This window comes from Triturus cristatus, chromosome 12, assembly GCF_964204655.1.
Source record: "Triturus cristatus chromosome 12, aTriCri1.1, whole genome shotgun sequence".
Classification (NCBI taxonomy): Eukaryota; Metazoa; Chordata; class Amphibia; order Caudata; family Salamandridae; genus Triturus; species Triturus cristatus.
Window position 1 is genome coordinate 695,190,380 of NC_140595.1, and position 16,660 is coordinate 695,207,039.

Sequence of the window (16,660 nt, forward strand, 5' to 3'; positions counted from 1 at the left end):
ACTGCTGCAGAATTAAGATGTTTTTTTCCATCCTGAGGGTGAGGGCAAAAATAGAGAGCCCGAAAGGGACCCTTCTCAGCAGCTGCTTTTTGGAACTGCCAGTGCTGAGCACCAGCAGGACCCAGCCCACTTAAAGCCCTGTAGTGGGGTACAAGTCCTTGAAGTCAGGTATTGGGAGGGGTGTATCTGATTTCACCAGAGATCTTTATGTATACACAGACAGAACATGCACACACTCCCTCTCTCCCTACAAATCTGCATTCCTCTCCCTTTTCACTGCCCCTTGAGCCCCTCTCATGCACCTTAACATTAAATCCCAGCGAGATTGTTGGAAAATCTGAAGTTCAACACCCCCACCCTCCCCCCAATCTCACTGACCAAGATACGCCCCTGACTTTGCCATAATCCAAGAAAAAGACAAATGCGAGGAGCTTATTGCAATATCAGGGGTTCTTCATGTGCAATAGACAGCCTTTGGTGTAAATGAACACAAAAAGGAAAATACATTCAGACAAAGAGTGCAATCTGCATAAGCATCCAAACATGAAACATCTCTGTGCATAAAAAGGCAAAGCACACCAGACTCCCTCCTCCTTATGTGCTGCTGGACACATGGGCTGTGTATTTTGGTGTGTTTTACACTATGATTTATATCACCACGCAATGTACGTCACTGGTTTCATGCTTGGTATTACATTACATTCACTGTTATGTTACATTGATTTGTGTAGCGCACTCATCACACAAGAGTCTATCTGGCCGCTTGTGTGTGTGGTGAGGCTTTTATTTTCTGAATGCACTTCTCTGCTCCACCCTCAGCCTTCGCTGGAAAGGTGCCAATGCTGGGCACCAGGGTGCTGGCACCTGCCAGAGGGTGGTTTTCTCACACCTCACTGAAGAGTACCTGGGGGAGACCTCAGTTCATGGCAGCCCTCAGATGTTTGGTCTAAAGCGCTGGGTTCCTGCCCTGCCCCATGTGACATTAGTGAGGAATTGTGTGCACCCAAGGCTCGTTCTGGGGAGGCATGGATGCCAATCAGGGGTCGCATGGGGCAGTCAGTGCTCCCTTTCCTGGCACTGCCTTTGCCTCTCCTGGTCATTGACAGGAGCAGGAAGTCAACAGGACTCTAAAAGCCTCATTTACTTTCTGTTGTTTTCACCTCTTGGCCTCCTCCTTTGTACTCATCAGCATTTAGGAGGCAATTTAGGGGCTAATTGTAGAATAGTTGTGAGACATGTAATTCCATCAGAGGGTTCAAAGGCTGCATGATGTCATTTTCGCTAATCCATAAACATTGTGGTGAATCGTTGTCCGTGGGGTGTGGATGACATTTAAATGCCACTCGTGTTGTTTTGCAAAGATTACACAATTCAGGAAAATGTGACGGTTGCCAAGGTTTGTACTGCTCGCAGGATTCTGCCTGCATTTTAAAAGAAATTGACAAAAAGCGTTTGCTGTATGCTCCAGACCGAGCTGAGGCTAAGTATGAGCACTCCAAAAAGCAGGGTCTTAAAAGAATTCCTAAATAGGAGCTGGCCCCCTAAAGCCAGTGTGGGTGTTGCCAGGAATTCCAGAGTAAAGCACCTTCAGACACCAAGTTCAAGCCACCAGACCTCTCTTCATGGGACCTCAGAATAATCAACCTGACAGAGCTGTTCCACCTTAACTGCCTTTTTAGGCGATATCGCCTCAAAATGTTTTTCATACAGAGAGCACCTTTATCCCACACCGCTCTATAGCGAGGCAGAGGTCCTGATTATGAGTCTGGCGGTCTTACAGCAGGCCTCCATGCCACAGCCCCCCTGCAAGACCACCAAACCCATAGTCAGACCACCCGCTGGATTCCAAGTGGAATCCATGTCGGGAGTACCTACTGCGGAGGTCCCACAGCAGTGCGTATCTATGGCACATAGGTGTGCCTCAGACATGCACTGCACTGAGAGCGTCGCAGCCGGTTTCTGCACAGAAAGAAATGCACAATGTTGAGCATTTCTTTCTGTGCAGGAACAGGAGGTGCAAGAATACAAGGGGGCACAACATGAGCCCATCTGCATGCACCCCCATGTACTAAGGTGACAGAAGGCCCTGTAAGGGCTCGCTGAGTTTCCTCACAGCCACCCTTTTCATTGTGGGCTCACCACCACGAAAAGGAGGGCAGTGAGACAACTCGTAATATGCTTGATGAACTGCCGCGGGATCAAGAATCCCGATGGTTGCTGCAGCCAGTGGAGGTCCAACCGCCGAACTCGTAATACATCAGAGGGACCGCCAGCCTAGAGGTCCACGGACTGCCACCACGACTATGGTGGTCAAATGGCCCACCATGGTCGTAAATAGGCCTAGAGTCTTAACTCCACTCGCTGGTTTATTGGAAGACAGTGGAAGAGTTTGCTAGAATTTTATCCAATATCTGTAAATTATCCTTTCAGCCCCGTGTTGCACATTTCGCGAAATAGCGTGCCAAAAAAACCATTTGCATGGTCCAACCCTGATAGTGATGGCCCAGATCATAGTAGCCCTGTCCAGCATGTCTAAAAAAGGTGGGCGTTTCAGCCTAGCAAGAATAGGAAATTGCATCTTTTCACAAAGGTCAACACACAGTCCACTTGGAGCTCTACATTATCCAGATGATGCAGTATGGCTTCTTTGTCTATTTCAGTGCATCTTGTGTTGAGTTTAGATTGACTTTGACCAGACTCTGCCCTTTTTAATTTAGAACATTCTACCCTTAGTGGATAGAATGTTCTAATAGCCTTATAGACCATCTGCTATACTTATGGCTTACTTATGCTATGCGTTGCTCCTTTTTTGACTAATGGGGCCGTTTGGAGTTTGGTGGAACAGCATCTGCCATAAAAAGGCCGATCCACCATTCTGCCAAACTTGTGATTACCCTGCTCCATTTAGAGGTGGGGGGCCACTGGGATTCTGTTGGCTGGTCTTCAGCAGGCTCTGCCAGCGTAAACTCATGACCCGGCGGTCCAATGACCATGTCACTGCCGGGTCATGGGGTGGCCACCCCCCCCCTATTTAAAATGGAGCAGCCAACACTTGTTTTCGCCACTCGAGACAGCAGTTCTGCATAAAAAAATCCAACAATAGCCCCTACATTCAAGGAAAAAGCCGTTGTCATTTTGTTGTGGGAGAGCAACCGGCCGCTTCAGGTATTTGTTCTTGCAGAAATAAATATGTTGCCAAGTGGGCACATTAAACATGACCCTCGCTCAGCAAAGGACCATTGCCTTTAGTAGGAGCCACTGCAGTGAGAGCTGCATGGGAGGCACAGAGATCTGTGCCAGGGAGGCACAGATCTTTAAATCTAGAAGGATCTTTCCTTCAGGTTCTAAATGAGGCCTGGGCATACATTCTGGGTGAATGGTTTCTTTCATGGGTGTTTATCTCATTTCAAGTGCCTTTTATTGAACGCTTCTAGTTTGCATATGCAAATGAGGTTCTTTTCTCTTCAGCTCCATGAATGCCTGTACTTTTTACATATACAAATGAAGCATTTTTATTAGCACAAGTCTGCGAGACAGGGAAACAACTCTATGTCATTTGGGGTCCGGGGTTCTACAACCGGTGTCTCAGACCTTTGTGTACATTCAGTAAACAAGTGAACGCTCACGCAGAAAACAAATTAGAAGGTAGTAATGGCAGAAAATGACCTGTTCAATGCCATGTAATTGAATAACTCCATATAAACGGAGGTAAGTTGATATAAACAAAGTCATTTCCCGGTTTCTTTGACAAACACAGCAGGGGGTGTTTGCTAAAAGACTGTAAAGCCAGTCTGTTTACAAGGCATAAATCAGGGCGGATTATTCTGTACTTCCAAACAACTTTGCTAAAGTAAATATGTACTTGACCGACTCTTATAGCCTGGTGCTTAGCTACTGCACACAGGTGAATCAGACGATGTTAGGGTTGGGCATGCACGTGTCAAGTTTATTCACCATAAAATCCTCTAACAATGAGTTGTTTAAACAAATAACAAATGAGGTAGGAAAGCATCTCACAAAATAACTCCATAGCCGTCAGTGGTCCCTCTTCTGTAAAGACGGGTCCACAGCTTTTACCTCAGCACAAGGGAGAGGTCAAAGTTCATGCACGTTACCACCAGGACTGAACTGGACATCATCCAATACCGATCCTCCAACTGCACATGCGTAGTCTAACCAAGTCAGCTCCTTTTCCCTCTGACGACTTTAAGGTAAACACTAGAGACTCTGGGGCAGATTTTACAAGCCCCTTGCTCCACCCATGCGTCACTTTTCGTAACGCACCGGGGGCGCATTTCACTGCCCCATATTTACAAGGACAGGAAAAGCCACCCTGCGTGACTTTTCCTGACCTTGTAAATACGGCCCCTTTGCACGCGTGAAAGGGGCATTCCATGGGTGTTGCTGTAGGTGTTCCCACGCAACACCCATGGAACCTGACACATGTCCAGGAATTGTAAACCTGGAAATGCATTAGAATACTACGCCACCCTAGGGGTGGCCTAGCGAGGCGCAACGAGAAGAAATGTTTGCATTTCTTCTTGTCTTTTCCTCTTTCAAAGCGTGCTGCATTCTACAGCACACATTGAAAGAGGAAAATGCCTGTAGTGATTGTTTTTGTGAAGGAAGGTGCCCCTTCCTGCACAAAAACAATCTCCTCATCACGCAGGCACCCTTGCACCATGGTGCAAGGGTGCCTGCGCCATGGCCATGTGTGGGATGGGTATTCCCAGACGTGGGACCCGTGCTCACTACGCCACTGGAGTCAAGCTATCCTGGCTGATGACGGCTGATAGCCAGAAACCGGTCCTAGGATGCTTGATTCCGGTCTAGGGAAGACATGGCTTGGCAGTTCGGGCTGGACTGTTCCCATGAGGCACAGGGTCAAGACTGATTTGCATATGGCCATGTCTAAACTGGGGTGGTGTAGTGGGCAAAAGAACGATGGATTTAACCCAGATCTCTTGACTGGGGGAGAATGTATGCATTGTCAGCATTCCGTCCATCATTTGTTTGTTGTAACGCTTTTCGCCCTAAGTGGGATGGGTTGGGTATTCCCAGACGTGGGACCCGTGCTCACTACGCCACTGGAGTCAAGCTATCCTGGCTGATGACGGCTGATAGCCAGAAACCGGTCCTAGGATGCTTGATTCCGGTCTAGGGAAGACATGGCTTGGCAGTTCGGGCTGGACTGTTCCCATGAGGCACAGGGTCAAGACTGATTTGCATATGGCCATGTCTAAACTGGGGTGGTGTAGTGGGCAAAAGAACGATGGATTTAACCCAGATCTCTTGACTGGGGGAGAATGTATGCATTGTCAGCATTCCGTCCATCATTTGTTTGTTGTAACGCAGTGTGTGCACCAGCACTGGGGAGAGCACAGGAATGCAACATATTATTGTATAGCGCAGTCAAAGGGCTACACTTTCTTTTAGATCTGCCCCTCAGTGCACAAAGGTTTGTGTTCCAGGCATGGTGTAGCGATGGGAGTTGTATTACAAAGCCCTTTATTTCGAATTTAATGTTTATGAAAAATCTTCCAGTTTCTGAAAGAAAACTTAAATCTCTGAGAAAATCCTCCAGCTCAGTTTCTACCACAGTGCTGTCACCACGATGCAGGAAATCCAGTCTGTGGATTCTCCCCCAGAAAATGGAGGAATTTTCAATATCACTGAACTGTGCGGTCCAGTGAATGAAAACTAAGAAGGAGGAGACAAACGCAAAGCCCAGAACTAACCTCTCCTAATATCTTCTTCTGGTCATCAGCCTTTGAACCCACAACTGTTTTTACTAACTGGTTTGCAGAATGTGTAGGAACTAGCCCAAGTGTTCTCCACAGATAACATGGCGGCATATTATCAAGCACGGCGTTAAAATTATCGCCGCTTTAGCGGCAGAAAACTGCCGCTAAGGTGGCGATAATGGGCTTGATAATATGCCCTGGAGAATTCCAATAGAAGCCCATGTTGACACCAGATCATGGGTTTCTATTGGAATTCCCAAGGGCATATTATCAAGCCCATTATCACTGCTTTAGCAGCAGTTTTCTGCCGCTAAAGCGGCGATAATTTTAACGCCGTTTCTTGATAATATGCCCTATGGTGTCTCTGAAACACACAGTAATCTTTCCTGCCGATAGACACTATTCATGGCCGCTTTGAATGAGAACCACTTAGAGGACAAGCCATCTTGCAGAAGGAAGCTAGAGCTGTTTTTGATTGGAAAGGCATGACTGTAGTTGCATGAGGAAGGCATAGAGGATATCTTGAGTTCGCAGAAAAGAATATAAGTAGATGTATATCCTGATTCAAGTGAAAATTAAAGAGCACCTTTGGCAATGTGCAAAGACAGATTTAGAGAAACTCATGAGCCTGGTGATAAGAGAGGGTTTCCTGGCCAAGAATGCCTGCAGCTTGCTAGTTTAAGCCACCCTCCATACGACCATCTGGAAGACAAATGCTTAAAGACCTTTTCAGCCACTTCTTTTACAACAACATTTTGTTCCTGGTCTGGGGGAGGTTTTCTGATTAGAAGACAATTGTCAGAGTCTGTCAAAGTGTCTGCCAATAACACTCACCTCAGTATTTTTGTGCTCACCAAAGGTCAAAAGTTCACATTTGCATTAGCAAAGATGATTCCCTCAAATCACTAGAGAACAAAATAGCATAATCTAGAGCATGAACCAAAGGATTAACATGCTGTCTGAGGCTCAGTGAGCACAACTGACCCATCTTCTAAAAGAGACTGCAGGTGGGTTCTTTATTGGAAATATTGTTGACCATCATGTCCTCTAAGAACAGGTTTAGTGTTTGCGAATCCTGCACCCACCACATATGGGGTTCCTGAACGCTACATTTAGAATGGGGGTTCTTCCTCTTAATACATCCTTATGACCCTTTCCCTGTAGTGATGTCACACTAGAGTTGTTTGCGTATTTCCTAATAGTTTGTCTATTATATAGCAAAAGCATTAACATTGGCTGATCCCCTTGTTTAGGTGACCTTAAGTTAGATGTGTAGGTACTGCTCTAAAACTATGTGTTGTTATGGCAGCTGCTGTGGCAGTTAAAGTGTTGCAAAGTGCCTACAGTACGCATGGGCTTCTCGGTCAAGGGTAATCTTAATTCAAGGGGCTTTTGGTCCTCACTTTGCTTCATGCCATGGTTACCCTATACCTTTGTGTGTGCCTCATCATATGCATTTTGCAGTAAAACAATGTTTTGATTTTATAGCTCCTATTTGAATCGAATTTTAAAGTGTCGCTTAAATATGCTAAAAGTTTAAGGAATTGTGTTTTAAATCCCAAAATAAACTATTTGGAAGTGAACTGAGGTCTAATTTGTATTGATCAACTCCATAGGAACTGAATTATTATGTATTAGTAATAAAGTAGGAAGGTCCAATCTCCCTGAAGAAATCAAAGATGGTTCTTGTAGGGAAGAAGCAAGAGATCTATCTTTGTCTGAATCATTAGATCTGCCAGGAGGGCACCACATTCCTTCTCAAACAAGAACATATTTGGAATTTGTGAGAAGTGCAGGTGAGTAGCAGAACTGATGAAGAGGTCTTCAGCAATGGGAGGAAATAAAACATTCGGCTGAGGATTCTGGCACTGCCTAGCCAATATCCATATTGTGGCCTCAATGGAACAGTGGGAGGAGGGAAGCATTCCTATTGAGAACCCTGGCACTGCCCAACCAAGATCCATATTGTGGCATCAATGGAACAGTGGGAGGAGGGAAGCATTCCTATTGAGAACCCTGGCACTGCCCAACCAAGATCCATATTGTGGCATCAATGGAACAGTGGGAGGAGGGAAGCATTCCTATTGAGAACCCTGGCACTGCCCACCCAAGATCCATATTGTGGCCTCAATGGAACAGTGGGAGGAGGGAAGCATTCCTATTGAGAACCCTGGCACTGCCCACCCAAGATCCATATTGTGGCCTCAATGGAACAGTGGGAGGAGGTAAGCATTCCTATTGAGAACCCTGGCACTGCCCACCCAAGATCCATATTGTGGCCTCAATGGAACAGTGGGAGGAGGTAAGCATTCCTATTGAGAACCCTGGCACTGCCCAACCAAGATCCATATTGTGGCCTCAATGGCACAGTGGGAGAAGGGAAGCATTCCTATTGAGAACCCTGGCACCGCCCAACCAAGATCCATATTGTGGCCTCAATGGAACAGTGGGAGGAGGGAAGCATTCCTATTGAGAACCCTGGCACTGCCCACCCAAGATCCATATTGTGGCCTCAATGGAACATTGGGAGGAGGGAAGCATTCCTATTTAGAACCCTGGCACTGCCCACCCAAGATCCATATTGTGGCCTCAATGGAACAGTGGGAGGAGGGAAGCATTCCTATTGAGATCCCTGGCACTGCCCAACCAAGATCCATATTGTGGCCTCAATGGAACAGTGGGAGGAGGGAAGCATTCCTATTGAGAACACTGGCACTGCCCAACCAAGATCCATATTGCAGCAACAATGAATTGTCCCCACAGGTGATGTGGAATTGCATCCATTATTGCTGGTTCGACGATCAGTAGCCCTTTCTCATGAGAGCTCACCCATGGAGGTCATTTAGGGGTAAATGCGAACTCTGGCTTTCCCCTTGCGACCACTGGTACTGCTTTGCGACTCCTGCCCTTAGTGGTGGCATATGTAGTCCTGGGAAAAGAAGGTAGACAGTGCTGGGAGGTGCACTATTTTCTGCAGCTCCTACTGTGAACAGATACAATACACTCTTAGATACCTACAGCACATAGGCAGTGATATAAATGCTCTCCTGAATAGAATTAAATAATGAAATAATACACATTTTTAAACAAGATGTTGCCAGTTTTCATTGTAGCGAATATATAGTAAAGGATGCGTTTGACTAAAAACATCACTTCTGTTCTTTAATGAGTGATTGCCTTATAAGTGACGCTCATCAAAATATATTATGAATGGGAAGGAATAATTGAATTAATGGCATTGTTATTCAATAAGGTGGACAATACCAATGCTATGTTATAAATCTGACTGATTGTCTTTCCTCAATTTATCAATACATTTTACATTAATGTATTCCCCAGGGACACTGTTAAATTGCTATTGTGGTAACTAATTTGGCTTCTCAGTGTTCGTGTGTTTTTTCATGGCACTATATATTCTCTCCTTCCCAAAAAAATATACTTTTTCATGCAATAAGAAAAATGTCTAATGTTTCTATCAAGGCAACACCCTATTAGGAATGTAGTTAGTGTACAAAATGAGCATTTATTTAAGTAACTGTTGTGTAATTATGAAATTGTGCTTTCAAAATTATGCTTTTCACTTCAGCATTATCATCTAATATTACGTCTTCTGGAATAATGTTAGAGGGCATCACTTCCTGGATGGATTCAGTGTCAAAGATCATATCACATCACTTCCTATGATGTCATTGGATCGAAGGGTGATTGTGTGGTCACTTACGCTACCCCTGACATTTTGGTGAATCGAAGCCCATGATCTCACCACTCTGATTTGGGTTAAGTCATTCTCAGGTGGTGGATATATATATATAGGTTGACAGGGGTGTGAGCCCTGGTCAAGCAGTAACCACATTTCTTGTTAGGGTGACGCACAAGCCATCTCTAAATGAACCTGTGCTCAACCTTCCGGTAGCTTGGCACAAAGCAGTCAGGCTCAACTTAGAGGCAATGTGTAAAGTATTTGTGCAACACTTCAAACTGTGATAAAGTGAAGAATACCAAACAATTTGCTAAATGCTGTGCCTGAACCCTGTTTATTTATTGTGGTTCCCAGGTTAAGCAAGCATTGGCAAAACCAATAGGCCTGGGTTGCATTTTCGTTATGAGCCAAGCCTTTTGGCTTTGCCAATGCCCGATAACCCCATGCTAATGATAAAGCAATGCTAACATGAGGAAACATAAAGGCTTTTTCCAAAATAGTTAATCATTTCAAGGCTTTGCTCTGATGGTCTTCTTTACATGGAAAAAGTCTGTATTTTGAAAATGTGTTGTAAAATTGCATGTTCTAATGGACTTTGAAGTACTGTGAAAAAATAGGTCAAAGTAGTGTGAAACCGTAGAACCGTATTTACTCAAATTAGGCGCCGGTGCAAATATGCCTTGCTTCAGCCATATTTTCTCGACCATCTTGCCCACCAAGGTGTGAAAAACTACAGAGACTTTGCTCAACCAAAACTGTTTACTTATCTGCAACAATTTGAAGGTAATTTTTTCTCGTACCCATGATCTCAGGTTAGGCCCTTGCTAGTGTTTATTGCAAGAAATAAACACGTGAATAAACTCTACACTTGTGTACCTTAGGGTTTAAATTTGTGTCTTGCCTTCTGTTTTTATGCTTTCTCCACTATCTGTTGCCATGGGCAAATCCTGGCCAGTTGAACCTGGAATTTACAGTTCATTAGGTTTTTGTTTGTCAACCAACTCTTTCAGACTTCTATTCAGATTTCAATTGGCATGTATGCAGATTAATTTGACAGTAGGTTTACCTTGAAAAATGTAGGTATGGGTCACAAAAACCTACGCTGTACATCGTTGAGGTTGGCTGACTTCCATGCTAACCTGAGCCCATCACTGTTCGAAAGAAGCTTCGTTAGTCCCGCCGTGGTGACCCGTGAGCAGGGCCTAGGGCATGACAAGGTAACATAAAAGGGATAATGATCACTAAAAATGATGGTAATAACTGCACTATACCCAAAAAAACCAAGTATGTTCCTACTAACAAATTTGTAGTCAATGGTCGACACGCTTATCCCTCCAACAAAGTAGGTTTTAAGAAACAGGGGCAGCGATGAAAGAAGGATTGAAAATATAGAGGCCAACAGAACCACCCTACTGAGAACCCAATTTGGCATTAAAATCCCCAGCAAGTACCATGTTAAATCCATAATCGTGATAAAAATAACTGAGTTCCATTACAAATAAAATCAAAAGAAGAACAAAATGGAAGTTAATCTTTGTAGAGAAGTTATCATTATAGAAATTTATAAGAACAAAGTGGAAGGATTTAGACCACTTGACCTTGAACACTGGAATTAACATGCTATTGGTGGAAATTGGCAAAATAGTGCAATCAAGGGAGGTTTAAAACTAGACCACCCAGCAAGGGCCCTTCCAATGCCAGAGGAAATGACAGGAACAGAATAACAAATAAAGCCATCACAAATAAGTCAATGGTAGCTTAAGACTCTTGTAAGATGTCAGTATCATAAAGTGATGCAAAGTCTGCCCAATTCTTCACTTGGAATTTGGCAGCAAACCCGGTGATATTCCAGCTCAGCAACTTAACCTTACAAGCCCAGTCTAGCGACAGGAATGTGGAGTTGAATTCAAAATTTGCTTCCAAGTTCGAAACAGACACAGGCGACATCTTGTTTTCCCTAACAGGGAGCTTGGGTTCAATGCCACAGTCAGCACCTTTAAGTACTTCAGGCCACGGGAGAGAAGAATGGTGGAGTCAGTCAGAGCTATGAATTGCAGCCAGGGTGGAAAACAGTTGTGGGCACTGAATAAAGGTTGCTTGATATCTGCTCAGGAAGCGGCTCCCTCAATGTACTAGACATTGATTTCAAGACTCTACAAAAATAGCCCAGTTACAGAACCTTCACATTACTTTGCCATGCTAAGCTCAAATAAGCAGCACAAATCAATCAATTCCTCAGCGCTGACTGTTTAGGAAAGTTTTCAATTATACAATCACCCTTAAATTTATTTCTCCTGGGCCCCACCAAGAGAACTCTACAAGCAACCAAAACATTAGAGAACAAGTTAGATTTGCATTGAACATGTGAATGTAGCCAGTGGGTGGCCTTGTTCATTAACTGCTAAGTACTTTCAATTGTCTGTGGCTTAAGTCTAGAGACATCACCAAGAATCTCCACAAAAGGGCAGGCAGCTGGGGGTAGGTTAAAGTCAGGATAGCCACCTCTATGATGATCCGGATCTGATGGAGGTTGATTGACAGCAAGCGAACTAGTGGCTAGCGAGTCCAAGGGAAGAGGAGGCCTCAGATGGTGATGAAACATTAGAGCCTCTTGGAGGGCTCCAGATCATACTGAACAAGGACGTGTGGGAGCGCTCATGGGTAGGCCCTAGGCACGTTCGTATTGGTGATTGTGAGGGCCTAGTTGCAACAGTAGGCATAGACAACCCTTTGCACCATGGATCAACACCAGGCCCTATAACCTCAGACAGCTAGCTTTCCAAAACAGAGAGACGAGCAAGCACAGGAGAGAGACTGGTGGTCAGGATGGATTTGAAGGAGTCAATTAGCCTGGAACAGGCTTTTCCAATGAGTAGCTCGTGAGCTACTGGTAGCTCTCCAACTACCCACAAGTAGCTCCCCTGTGTTCATCCCAGCTTAACCAATTAGAAGCTTTTGCTCAGTGTAATAAATACATGTATGTTAAAACTGAAAAGTGTGTATTCAAGAAGAAATTGTGTATATTTTCAGAACTCAAGAGCTGCTGTTTGGGGAGACTTATTACTACTATCAACTTGGTGAAAGAGGCATGAAAGGGGCTGTTATATATTACCCACGTAGAGGCATTCCCCATTGACAAAGCATTGTTTACATTAATGTCGAAACCCAAAGATGAAGCAGGTGAGGGGCAGGCGAGGTCACTAGCGTGTGGGGCCAAATTATCTGGGTTCCTCTTGATCTTGGTAGTTTGCCTTTCTTTTTGCACTTCACAGGAGGGGAGCTGGCGACTGTGGGTGGAATTGTTGTGGTTATAATAGCCCGGTCAGGGGAGGGTTGAATCATGGTATTAGAGTTTCCATTGCCGCTACTTGGTAGCTCACAAGAGGGTATAGGTGAATCCAAGTGGGTGGTAAATGAGGGCAACACAGAGCTGTCGGAAACAAGAGATAACCTCCTCTCTCTGCAGGCTGCATCTCTTTATCAATCACACCCACTGTTCGTTCAATAAAGCAGCCGTCTAGAGTTGAGTTTCTGGTTAGATTTCTGATTGTGGAAGTGTTAGGACACTAATCAATAAATCAAACAAGGCTAAGCACTAAAGAGGGATATGACTTTTTATTATTGCTTAGGACCCAAACAGCTTCGAGAGAATAATTGTATCTCTTCTGCTACTGGTATTCTATCCAGAAAATTGTAGTCCTACTACCCTCAAATATCAAAACAGCAACAGCCACCCGTTAACCAACACCTTCACAAAGAAAAGTCAAAAGTACTTAAAGAAAAATGAAAGTGAAACATGAGTGGGCCCCTCACGTACGCACCACCAGGGAGGCTGCCAGCCGGTTCTCGCTAGTATGCCCACGTTCTCTCATCATCGGATGCCCACTCATGAGAAACAAGAGTTCAAATCCAGTGAAGAGAAAGAGGGAACAGACCACAAAAGGAGACTGTTTTCCTGTTCCCAACGAAGAAAAGAGAAGAAAAGAAACCCGTGTATTGCAAGGAACGAATGTTCGAAGCAATATTTAAAATTGAGTTACAGACTCACGTTACAATCACGCTCTTTATTCAAACCGGTGAGCCTACTCAAACTAAAAACACTCAATGTCGTTAACCTTTATAAAGAAGGCCAACATGTTTCATTGCCACTTAACTTTGTTCTGGCAAATTCATCAGGGCAAGGGTTTCGATCACCTCACTGGATAAATGTTTTTGTGTTGCGGGAGGGCATGTAGAGACGGAGGGCATTCGTACCTGCCTCCACTATGCCACTCGGGGTTATATTGAATACTTTTACCCCCAGTTTAATGGCAGGAATATTGTTAGCTCGTAAAACACTGCAACCGCTAACTGGAAGAGCCGTATCTCGTTGGGAACCAGGAATAGCTCTTCCAGTTAGCGGTTGCGGTGTTTTACGAGCTAACAATATTGCTGCCATTAAACCGGGGGTAAAAGTATTCAATATAACCCGAGTGGCATAGTGGAGGCAGGTACGAATGCCCTCCGCCTCTACATGCCCTCCCGCAACACAAAAACATTTATCCAGTGAGGTGATCGAAACCCTTGCCCTGATGAATTTGCCAGAACAAAGTTAAGTGACAATGAAACATGTTGGCCTTCTTTATAAAGGTTAACGACATTGAGTGTTTTTAGTTTGAGTAGGCTCACCGGTTTGAATAAAGAGGGTGATTGTAACGTGAGTCTGTAACTCAATTTTAAATATTGCTTCGAACATTCGTTCCTTGCAATACACGGGTTTCTTTTCTTCGTTGGGAACAGGAAAACAGTCTCCTTTTGTGGTCTGTTCCCTCTTTCTCTTCACTGGATTTGAACTCTTGTTTCTCATGAGTGGGCATCCGATGATGAGAGAACGTGGGCATACTAGCGAGAACCGGCTGGCAGCCTCCCTGGTGGTGCGTACGTGAGGGGCCCACTCATGTTTCACTTTCATTTTTCTTTAAGTACTTTTGACTTTTCTTTGTGAAGGTGTTGGTTAACGGGTGGCTGTTGCTGTTTTGATATTTGAGGGTAGTAGGACTACAATTTTCTGGATAGAATACCAGTAGCAGAAGAGATACAATTATTCTCTCGAAGCTGTTTGGGTCCTAAGCAATAATAAAAAGTCATATCCCTCTTTAGTGCTTACCCTTGTTTGATTTATTGATTACTGAGTGGAGGGCGGTTTGGCACATACCCTCTGTAGCTCCTTATTGTAAGGAGTGTTAGGACACTCCCAGCTTTTGCTTGCCCATATTGTAACTTGGGAGCCCAGCTGCCATTGGATAGTACCACAAAAGTCTAATGTGGGCTGTCACTGACTCAGCTAAAAACGGACCACTGGGATGTAAGAAATAAACCCAGATCTTACCTCTCAAAAATATATGCAACAGGAAAGACAAATCATCTCAGCTCAAGCCCAAATCAGGGAGTCCGGAGAAGAGAATTGGCCCGGTCTGGCCTCCTCCATGTTCTGACGGGCACAGACGGACCAGCTCTTAGCTCAATCCCATATCCGGGCGCATCCGAGGTGCGTCCTGCACCGTGGGACACACTAATCGCTTAAGAGAGCTAGTTCGGCCAGAGTCCCCTCCTGCTGGCCGCAGGTTCCTTGGCGGCTGCTGGGTGATGTGGATCCACCCCAGCAGCACCAGCGCAGCAAAAAAAACAACACACTGATGAATACGCTTTTAACCAGAAATGGGGAAAGATCATGGAAACTATTTTTATCTGGAGAAATGTGATTGGGAAACATTGGAGCTGCTTCGTAGCTTTTTTTGTAAGAAAATTGTTGGGGCATGTGGGTTTGCTAGTAATTGTATAATTGATATCATGCAAAGGGGTGCTAAGGGGACGATCAAGTTAATCTATGCAGAATTGATTAATCTGAAACAAGACGACTTAATTAAACATGAGGGTAAGTGGGTTGAGCGAGTGGGGGCTGCCCCCGGAACAGTTGTGAAATCTTTAAAGATGGGTCAGTCAGTTCTATTTTTGGCTGGGCTTCAGGCACAACACTTTAAAACAGTTTTTTCTTTATATTATACCCCGGCCAAAATAGCACAATGGGGCGGTTCGACAGGGACTTCATGCCCACGATGTGGGGGACTGGAAGCGGACCTGGTGCACATGTTTGCTTCTTGTCCTCGGCTGCAGGCATTGTTGGATTCAATTATGAAATATTTAGATCATATACTTGGGGTAAAAACAATACTAACCCATGAAACTATTTTGTTAGGATTAAGTTCTTCAAATCAGGATGAGACTGCTTACCAATTTATTTTTATTGCTATGGCGGTCTTAAGGATAAACATTGCCCCTGCCTGGTTAGATCCCCTCCCCCCTACATTTCAACAATGGCTAGCTCGCTTACTTTCCATATATACAATAGAAAGTGCAATTTATGGGGGGGCGTGGCTTGCGCCCGTTGAAGATGGCGGACACTCCCTGACCTCCCTGGTCACGGGGGAGAACGACGATCCTAATGCGGTGCTGACCGCTTATTCGAACTTCTATTAGCGCGTCCCGCTTGTCGGAAGCGAAGCTGCCTGCAACGATATACTTTACAATAACGGGACCACCATGTAAGAGCCGTTATTTTTATTTGTTTACTCGAGCGCTTCTGTAGCGTTAACGGCCGCCATTTCAGCTCGCGCGCTGACAGGAATTTTATCACGCACTGCCCTCACGGAGCTCTTCTTGAATTGCGACCCTCTAAATTACCTGGAGCTGCCGTCTGCTGTTGTAATGGGCTGCCTCTTCCTTGCCTCACATAATAAGTACCTATTTTCTTCACGAAGCTAACTTTGTTTAAACAAGCCCTCAGAAAATGACTTTTGTGACCGTTTTTTCTCTGCTTATTAACTCTTTGCTGCCATCTAGTGTCCATTTGCCTCAAACATCCCAAGAACTATAATTTCATTACCAGGAATGGAATGGTTTCTGTGGAGTTTTTTTACTTTATTCTCTCTGTGGGGGAAAATGTCCTTTATATCCAATTGCTCCTAGTTCTTTGAATATAACAATTTTTTGGTGCATCCAACCTTTAATCTTCTTCAAATTTATTTTGTGGATTATTGCAAATGGAGTGAAAATGAATTATTAAGACTTCAGATAACTTCAACAAGGAGTGTGAATAAATTTAAAGAACTTTTTCTTGCCATATGGTGCACTTTCTTGTCTTTCATTGCACCCAAGTCATGTTATAGTGAACGGAGTC

General features: G+C 44.5%; 1 protein-coding gene across 1 annotated transcript in view; it reads left to right on the forward strand.

Annotated features, from left to right (window-relative positions):
• The window catches only part of TRIM56 (tripartite motif containing 56), a 132,699-nt gene that overhangs the window by 41,305 nt on the left and 74,734 nt on the right, over positions 1 to 16,660 (forward strand). The window lies entirely within an intron of this gene.